Source organism: Pomacea canaliculata, linkage group LG6, assembly GCF_003073045.1.
Source record: "Pomacea canaliculata isolate SZHN2017 linkage group LG6, ASM307304v1, whole genome shotgun sequence".
Lineage (NCBI taxonomy): Eukaryota > Metazoa > Mollusca > Gastropoda > Architaenioglossa > Ampullariidae > Pomacea > Pomacea canaliculata.
The window spans coordinates 3,294,577-3,304,045 of NC_037595.1; the positions used below are offsets into that span (position 1 = coordinate 3,294,577).

General features: G+C 43.4%; 2 non-coding genes across 2 annotated transcripts; both read right to left on the reverse strand.

The window, feature by feature from the left end:
* Nucleotides 1–645: 645 nt before the first annotated feature.
* Nucleotides 646–718, reverse strand: Trnav-cac. The gene has a single exon. It is a non-coding gene; the product is annotated as a tRNA-Val (tRNA).
* A 507-nt stretch (nucleotides 719–1,225) lies between these two features.
* On the reverse strand, nucleotides 1,226–1,298 carry Trnav-cac. The gene has a single exon. It is a non-coding gene; the product is annotated as a tRNA-Val (tRNA).
* Between the last annotated feature and the right edge of the window lie 8,171 nt (nucleotides 1,299–9,469).

Genomic DNA, 9,469 nt, shown 5'->3' on the forward strand with positions numbered 1-9,469 from the left:
AATAAAAGTGTATTTATTAAAACAAAAAAACAAAAAAAAAAAAAAAATGTACTGTACAGTACAGTAAATTGTGTTTCATTTACTGTACCTGTACCAAACTTTATGGCAGGAGGGAATGAATGTGGAGGGAGGAGGGAAGGGGGATGGTTATTGTTTTGAAGGGGAGTCCTCTTCAATAAAAACAGAGGGTAACTGCTCATCGGATGTTCGAGTTCCAAATATTTGTTCGGATTCCAAGACAAAATTTTCTCGAATTTCCTGGTCGAATACCGATTTGGTCGAAAGTCAAGGCGTTCGAGAACCGAGGTATCACTGTAAATTGGAAGAAAAGGTACAACTGGCAGGACAAGGGGTGGGTATAGCTACCTCATTAGCAAAAAACAAAACAAAACCAAAAAACAACAACAAACATAAACAAAAACATTCGTCCTTAAATTGGTGCTTACATGTTTATGAAAAAAGTGCAAAAACTTCCTGACACATTGACACTTACCCGGGTACTGGATATGACATTTGTTGCTGACACGGTATAAAACAAGACAAACACCGAAAAGCATATTACACGGCTACTAAGTGGCTACTTTGGGTAGATGTTCCTCCCCTCTAAGCAAAACAAAAGATTAGATTTAAAAAAAAAAAACGTTATGGTTCGGCTGGGGATTGAACCCAGGACCTCTCGCGTGTGAAGCGAGCGTGATAGCCACTACACTACCGAACCTGTTGTACCTGGTCGCCTTATTTTAATGGTGAGTACTTCACCAAGTATGAGACCAGCAACAACAGATTTTGAAAAAGGAGGGGTCAGCATAGATGGGAGTTTTAGTTGCATCAGTGGTGAGATACAGATGACAGAATTGTATTTGTACGCCCAGCCCTCATCCACAGATGATGAAGTCAAAGGCCTCGAGGATGTGAGTGACTGACGACAGCAGTGATATTTGTACTGCTCACTAATCTGCGTGAAGCAGAACGAAGCAGGAGTGAAATTGTTTGTAAAGTGTCCTACAGCTCCACCCATCCACTTCCCCGACAGCTGACACGATTCTGTAACAGTTAACCTTATATACATCTCACCTTTCTGTTGATTGTTTGGACAACGTGGCTCCATAATTAAAAAAATATTTTGTTTAATGTGCCATTATGTAGATTCTTCTCTGCGCGAGAAAAATATAAAATATATAAGGAGAGAAAAAACACGAAAGCAAGTAAAAAAAAAAACCACATCTGGTTCGGCTGGGGATCGAACCCAGGACCTCTCGCGTGTGAGGCGAGCGTGATAGCCACTACACTACCGAACCACTTGGATGATTTTCGCTAAAGTAAAAATAACTACTCATTATTTTGATTACATGGCTGGAACCAACGGTGACTTCCTACTGACCTACACTTTGTTTCTGAAAGTTTCTCCTTGATGCATATGGTTCGATTCTTCTCATTTTTTTTTTTTTTTTAGAGCGGGGTCGAATTAGGCATGAATATTTGTTAACACTGCACACAATAGAGTGATGTTTAAAACTGGATCCAGAAGAAAAAAAAAAGATTATGATTGAGAGAAACTTGTATTAACGCAGAAGACAACAAAATAAAACATTATATACAGCACTCCATGATAAGACAGGAGATAACACACCCTGAATGACAATCTAATTAACACAATATGACCTGATATAACACACTAATCAAGACAGTGCAATCAAAGACATAATTGTCTCGTTTCGAATTATATAAATGCGTGTAAGCTCGTATTTGCGTGCGAGCATGTGTGTGTAGGAGGGAGAGGGTAGGAGCTATTTACATCCAGAACACAACATCCAGCATATAAACAGAAATCTCCACAAACAATATTCGAGGTTCCAGCCCAGTGTGCAGCACCACCGGGTGTCGATCGCAGGGCCTGGGGGTAATGGGAGGGCAGTGTGGTGGCAGCAGTCGTCTCTAACGTCTCCCACGTCACCAGCTAACGTCTGCGCGCGCCGGCCTCCATCTTGGCTGTAAATGTTCGCGTGCAACGTTTTTTTTTTTCGCCCAACCGGCATGGCGGAAGTTGAACCCGAGAGGAGAGTCACTTTGACCTGGTGCAGAGATAAACAATTGCATAAAACCCGAGACCCGATCGTCCTGGTTGCGGGACAGCCGCGAGGTGATGGCGGCGCAGCTGACGAGGGCGCCAAGCCGGGATTTAAACACGTTGGGTAGGTATTCATACCCGCAATAGCACAACCCAGGGTTAAATTTAAATATATTGATGGAAGAAGGGGTGTAGAGGGGAGGTGTGGGTGGCTGGTGTTTTTCACCAAGCCAGCAACTAGTACTCAATTATGGACAAGCACCCGGGGTGGTGGGGAGGCTGGGTAGCGTTTCTGTCGTCAGTAATCACGGAATGACAAACGAACTTTTCGGGTCACTTCATTAAAATTAATTGTAATCGTTTATTATTTTTCCGGTGCTTACAAGTTGTCATTCGACCGGCAGTATCTACATTAAATTTAGTAACAGTAAAGACAGCGAACGTTAGGGAAAGTGTAGACAACTAGGATGGAGTGAATGAGATGAGTGTGTTAGAGGTGTGTACGTGTGAGTGGTCAGTCAGTGAGGGCAAACGGTATAAAAAGGTCAGACTATTCGCACCCTTCTATAGGAAAATGTCATCAGTAGGCGTGAAAAACTCGACAAATTAAAGAAACGAAGACTAAAGACAATACAAGGTTTAAATCCTTCACCGTTATCTATGTGTGATATTGTCACAGACTAGGGTACAATTAATAGGAGGTAGTAATTACTCTAGAGGTGGTGTAGCCTGCACTTTACAGAGTTCTTTGGTCTAATTTTTTCCTTCTGATGCATTTTCTTTTCGCTTTTGTTTAAAAGAAAAACAAAAGAAAAATAATTACTGACCAGGACCGGACCCCTACATAGTCGAGTGCCTTGGTAAGCCATCGCTCCCTGCCCCTCCTTCTCATCAAACCTACTTACAAGCCGATCTTAACGGGACAAATGTTTGACCAGATGCGACACAGTTTTTGTGACACTTTGTTTGCTTGGCTATAGTAAAAATAAAATAAAATTATTAATAATTAGTGGGCAAGTACAAAAGTTACAAAGTAAAGAAAGAGCAAGTGCTAATTACAAGACAAGGACAAGTCAAGCGGTGTATTAAAGAAAACTTTTTTTTTTAAACTTTACAGCAGTAATAAGGACTAATCCAGTGAAAAAAACTTTCTAGACCATAGTTACGATGCGAGAGTCGTTAGTCGCTGCCTTAGGACAAATGGGGAACATCGGGGAAATGGGGTATAGTTGTCTCTGACAGTTACACAGTTCCCCGTGGTGATGTAGAAATACAGAAGTGGCAAAGATGCCCTAAGGTCAAGCAGCACAACGCCTTGCCCCTTGCCTGGTGTCGCCACTCCCAGGTAAGCTTTCACCTGCCCTTATAATCGTGACCCCAGGTAGGTACACAGGGAGTGCGTGCGTTCTGGAATAAGCGTGAGTGCACAAGGGGCAGGGAGGATGGCCTTGAGGCCAGCTGTTGGTGAGGATGTGAAACCCTAACCTACGTGAGGTGGCCTGCCACAGTTTAAGGACAAGCTGCTCTAGATGAGGCCTGCGAGGTTATCTCCATGACTACGGCAGCAAGATGAGTTCACAATTAGCTTCGCGGCTCTCTACAGGGCATCTGACCTTTGAAACCAACAGTTGAGTGGTTTTTACATTTTAAAAATGACTTCAATGATTTCAATTGCTTTCTATGAAAAAAAATCTCAATGTAATTAATGGACCCCTGATCCATTGGCTTACAGTGAATGTGGACACGATGACGTGTACATTAATTGATATATCAGATTTTGTTTTGCTGAAATAAGGATTTTTGGTTGCAATAAAGATGATTTTTTCTCCTTCTCTTCCCCATCACTTTTTACTTTCCCTCTCTTTTTTATCCTCTTTTCCCTTTCTTCCTCGTCAAACAGACTCTATCTTAAAAGATCGAGTCAGGTACAAAACACAATTTTAATAAGTAGATGAAGCTCAGTACCAACCCCCCAAAATAATCCGTCATATGTAGATGTTTCTTTCCATTGTCGAGATACACATCTTCAAATATCACAATACAGAGGTCAAAACTCGTGACATTCTGATCGTTCTCAGATATTCTAATTAATTTGAAGTCCTCGCTTCCTATTTACAGGAAGCCTCGACTGAGTGTATCTGTGTACATCCCTGATGAATGTGTTTGTTTATCTTTCTGTGTGTGGTGATGTTTGTAGACCTGCACTCCTCACTGGGGACAATAGTATCCAGGACTGAGCTCTGCTCAGCTTTAAAGTTTGTATGTGATGTTGACTTTTAAGCTATTTCGTTCTTAGCTATGGAAGAGATAGTCATCCCTTGCTGCACACAGCGTCGGCGGTGACATTCCTCCCTTCAATTAACAGAGTTTCTCTCGTTTTTTGTCTCAGTTTATCAGGTTTATCAGGACAGTATCTCAAGGACCCGTTTGGCATGCGCAGTGAACCCCGACAAAAGCGCAGGGCCGTGATGGTATCTTCGTGCAACGCCAGCAGAGATGTTGCGTCAGCCAGTCTGACGTGACCCCTGCAGGTCTGGCACAGGTACGCCAGCACTCGATGACGAGGGCACAAACGATAGGTACGCCGACTATGGAGACTGTTTTAGCAACAGACGCAAATCTTGATTTATGGCCTTCTGCGGGCGCCATAGCAGCCTGGGCAAGGATTATTTCTGCCTCACAGGTCACCCCAGGCTGGTCAGGTGATTATAAACATCCCTCTCTCTCTCCCTGCTGACGTGGGCAATTGTTTGCGCAACCACCAAGTTAGGGCCGGGTGCTGAATGCTGGGTGTCAGGAGGGAGGACCGAGGGCTGCTGTTTGCGATCCCTGGCCTCGTGGGGCCTCGTGGGGTCTGAACCCGTCACATGTAACCTAACTACAGAACAAACTGCACAGAACAGAGAAACCATTGGCGTGTTCGTCAAGAAAAGCGAGGAGGAGGAATGGCTGCTGTAGGAGCAGGTGAAGACGGATGTATGAACATGATAAAAACAGCAAACAACCTGCGAAATTACCACGTGTTTAATGATTTAAATACTTTAAACTTTATATTTAAAGAAATTAAACAGTTGAAACGTACTGATCAGCATGTATCTGCGCCATCTTGGTACATTTGATGATGAATGTCGGGCCAAGTCAGTTGATAATCGACATCCTGCAAAATATTACTTTGCAAAACACTCCTACATGTGCCGGAGATGAGAGATGAACCCAGGACAACCAATCTTCACTATACTGGTGACAACCCCTAACCTTGAGCCACCTGTTGGCTGGCTGGCCTGCTGGCTCTGTCCTTGCTTCTCTTCCTTCATTCCATTTTACAAATTCTTTCATTTTTACTCCTTTTTTCCATCTATCCTGTTTTTCCTGTGCTTTCTACCTTTTTCTTAATTTTTGAATTCATATTTTTAATAATTCATCGTAAAGATTCGCCCCCTTACCTTCGAGAAAAAGTCAGTTTACCGTAAGTAGTAAAAGTTACGACATCGGGTGCCACACCTCTACAAACCTCTCAAACACACGCCTTGGGCTATATGTCCAGTCATCTTGTTCAGTGCCACCATTTCAATTGTCTTTTTTACATAAGGTAGGTTGGTGCTGACTGATTTTTATTTTATTTATTTTTTTCGTTTTGACTTCCTCTAGCGACAGACCACAAACGGTGCAAGTGGCCAACGCGTTCAAGATCAAGGCCATCTGTCAGTGTGAACAATCATGGGAGGAATAGTTGTAGGTTCAGTTGTGTGAACACATTAACATCACAAGGAACTTTTATGTGGAGTGCGTGTACTCGTTATTTATGCGTGTTCGCACTTGTGATCAGCGAAGCATGCTAAGATAGAAATCTGTCTGTCGGGTGTCAGGTCAGGTCACGTTTGGGCAACTTTCCCCTCGGTTTTCTTTCTTTTTTTTTTTTTCTTTTTTTTTATAAAAAAATCCATCCGTCCACATCTCTCGATATGATGTACAGACACTCGCAACACACGCACGTACGCACACGTGACCCGGCAAATGTCGAATGCTAGAGCAGGTTTGTCAGGGTTGTGTGTGACGGTTACAGGAAAACAACGGTTTGTAGGGAGAGAGGATCGGGACACTGGAACTGGAGTTCAGTCGACGTGTCTTGCAGTACAATGGGACATCCGGACACTCGCCATTGCTCGGCGCTTCCGCACGTCGCCCGTGTAAAGGTCAAGCCCAGTGCAACATTTTTCTGATATTAAAATAATAATTCCCAAAATATGAGTACATAATTAATCTCATTTTTCAAAGATATAAGCCTTGAAACATCCGCATTTTCACCTGCCGTTAGGAAAGCAGGAGATGATGACTCTCCTACACTTAAGAATTCTGTCACGCGCCAGCATCTGCAGGTCTTCGAGTCCAAAGAAGAAACCTCGCTCAAGCTGTCGTGTTCAAGAAGCAACTTGTATACTCAGAAAATAAAACGGCTGATTTTGGAATACAGCCCCACAGACTCGATCTTTATTTAGAAGCATCGACTGTAAAAAAACAAACAAACAGTAAAAGGTCCAAATGAAATTCATTCAACAGACTGGTAAGTAAATCTTCTCCAGGTCAAAGTGTAATGGCAACAATCACAAACATTGTAGTCTTCGTTATAGTATTGTTATTGGTTGTCTTTTTCTAAGTGGACTGACTGACTTTAGTTAATTCTTCCAGGTGTTTGATTGTTAGTAAAATACAAACACATTTAACTGTGGGTTTGTTTAAGATAAGCGTCTGTAACTTTTTTTTATTTTATAGATGGTCAATTTCCATGCTGCTGATAATCAGTTTTACCACTAAAACTATAACATAATGTAATAGCTGTTTATCGATGTAAAAACTTATTTTTTCTGATTTAGCTGCATGCAAAGTTTACTGTTTACTTAGTGATGTTCGCACGTGTTCCCTTTAAACTCCTCATACGTTTGTCACCCTCAGTTTTTATTTACCTGTTTCGAACAACACATCAATGGGACCCTCCCACTGTCAGTTGTTGTTGACATTGTAGTGAATAATGATACGACTGATGTCATAGACAACATTCAGCAACAACACATTGTGTCCTGGTGTGTTTTATTTACTGATTGCCTCTACGAACTGAGCTCATACGGACACTTCTTGTTTTCTCGACAATTCTCGACACGTGTGCTATAGAAAAAATATGAATGTAAAATCTCTTGTGCCTCTTCGTCATAAAATACAACCGGAATATGTTTTTATGAAACTGTATTCACTATTTCCAGCTATTTTCGCTACCTTTACTGCTACACTCCGATGTACTGTCATCTGTATTACTACTCGCTGTTGTACGCTGGTCACGTACAGGCTAGTCCCGAAAAGTCAAAGGTCACACTTTTCTACTCGGGGTTGCGCAGCTTCGATGTACCTACCTGTATTTGCAGAAAAAGAAAGATACCGGAACAGAGAAAGAAAAAAAAAAATCCTTTATATCCGAATATGGCGGGAGGTAGCTCATCTCCTTTCCCTTCAAACAGAGAAGATGATTTTACATCCAGCACTTGTCTTACAACGGGAACAGTATCCCAAATACCTCAACCTCTACATTAACAAATAATACAAGGGTTCAAAATAGAACGGGATAAAATATGTTCAAGGGCAATAACCCTTTACTTTTATTTGGGGATGTTTCTGGAGTCATGAAGTAGCAAGTGAAAAAACGTGATTTACTGATTTACGAATGTTCAATGAGAGAGAAAGAGAGGGGAGGGGTGGAAGAAAAGAATAAACAGGAAGAGAGGGGGCAGGAGAGTTGCTAATCTAGGCTCACACGTGCCTGTACATCCCAACAACACTGATTACAACTCACGCTCCCCTGTGCAAGGTGGCAAAACAGAAGGCGATGTCTGTGTGGCCTGGCTTCCTGACAAGTGGTCCAGTTCTCCGCCACCCTGATAAGACCCTCCACGAAAACAAGACCACTTGAACCGCAAATCTTAATTTGAGGCTAGGTCACAAACACCTTTCAGGTCGTTAGGTCTCAAAACAGAACTCCTTCTCTCTCCTTCCCGAGCCTTCATCCTCTGCGCTACTACGGATCCCGAGTCACGTGACTGTTTCCCGCCAAAACTCCGTACGGTGGTGATTGTGCGTGTGTGCGTGTGTCCGCGCACGAGAGAGGGAGACGGGTAGATGGTGGTGAAAGGTGGTAGAAAAAAACCAAAACAACAACAACATGCGAGCTGAGGCTGGGAAGGAATCGGGTCGCGCTGTTTTGAGGACGAGCCTCGCGGCGCGCAATCCCGTGACCTGTGACCTGTGGAATGTCGGTCAAAGCGCAAAGGGCTGCGTAGTAACCCTGCCTGTGACCTGGCGTGGAACAGGCGGCCGTGAGTCACAGACTTTCGCCAGAGGATCGAACCCGCACTGGCAGCTTCTGGCGAGGGAGGGTGAGAGAGAGAAGGTGAAGGTGAAGAGGATGGGGTCAGGGGAGAGAAGCCGCAAGAAAACAAAGTTGGCGGGAAAACGTGGAAATGCATCGCTCGTGGAATGTGGAGTATGTCAGGGCCTCTGCAGGGCGAATGAATTGCGCAGGTGGTGAGTTCTTGCTGCGGAGATTTTTTCCCCTTCCCCCCGTGGATTTTTTTGTTGTTTTTTCACACTATCCAGCAGCAGACCCCATCTCTCTCTCTTACATAAGCATTCACTCAGCAACAAAGGTTTTATAAGCTGCGATAAAACATTCGAACCAACATTACATGTGTGTTTGTGAGTGTGTGCGTGTGAAATAAAGAAAAAACTCACACGTTCACTTACGAACCAAAGTTTTAAAAAGTTTATTTTAAAGTGGAAGTAACATGTGTTTGCGCGTGGAAGACAGAACACACCGAGCGTGTAACGAGGCCACTGCCCTACATGCATCGGGTCATTTGAAAAGGTAGCAAAAAGCTGAAAACATTTTTAAAAGCAAGCTGTTGAAAAAGGAGCTGACAGCCCTAGCGCCATGACACATCGGTAAGGAGGTGTAACTATTAAACATCGCCACTGATGTGACAATACTCCTGGGAGGGAGGGAGAGAGGGAGGAGAGAGAGAAGAGAGAGCATGAACTGATTCTACCCAATCCCCGTGGGAACGCCGTCAAGTGTGAGAGTGCATGCACATGTATGCTATCCTAGTGTGTGCGTGTGCGTGCGCGTGCGTGCGCGTGTGAGCTCGATCAGTTGTTTACACGTGTGTGTCGAGCAAGAGAGAGAAAGAATCCACCCAGCCCCTCCTGAACGTGGGCTCACGAGGGAGCAGACGATGTGGGTACAGAAATCGCATGGAGACGGGTACAGACAGATATTATCCTGCATATATATAATCGTATAGACAGATATATATTGTGTGTGTGTATATATATATAAACAGATATGTCGTGCATATACGT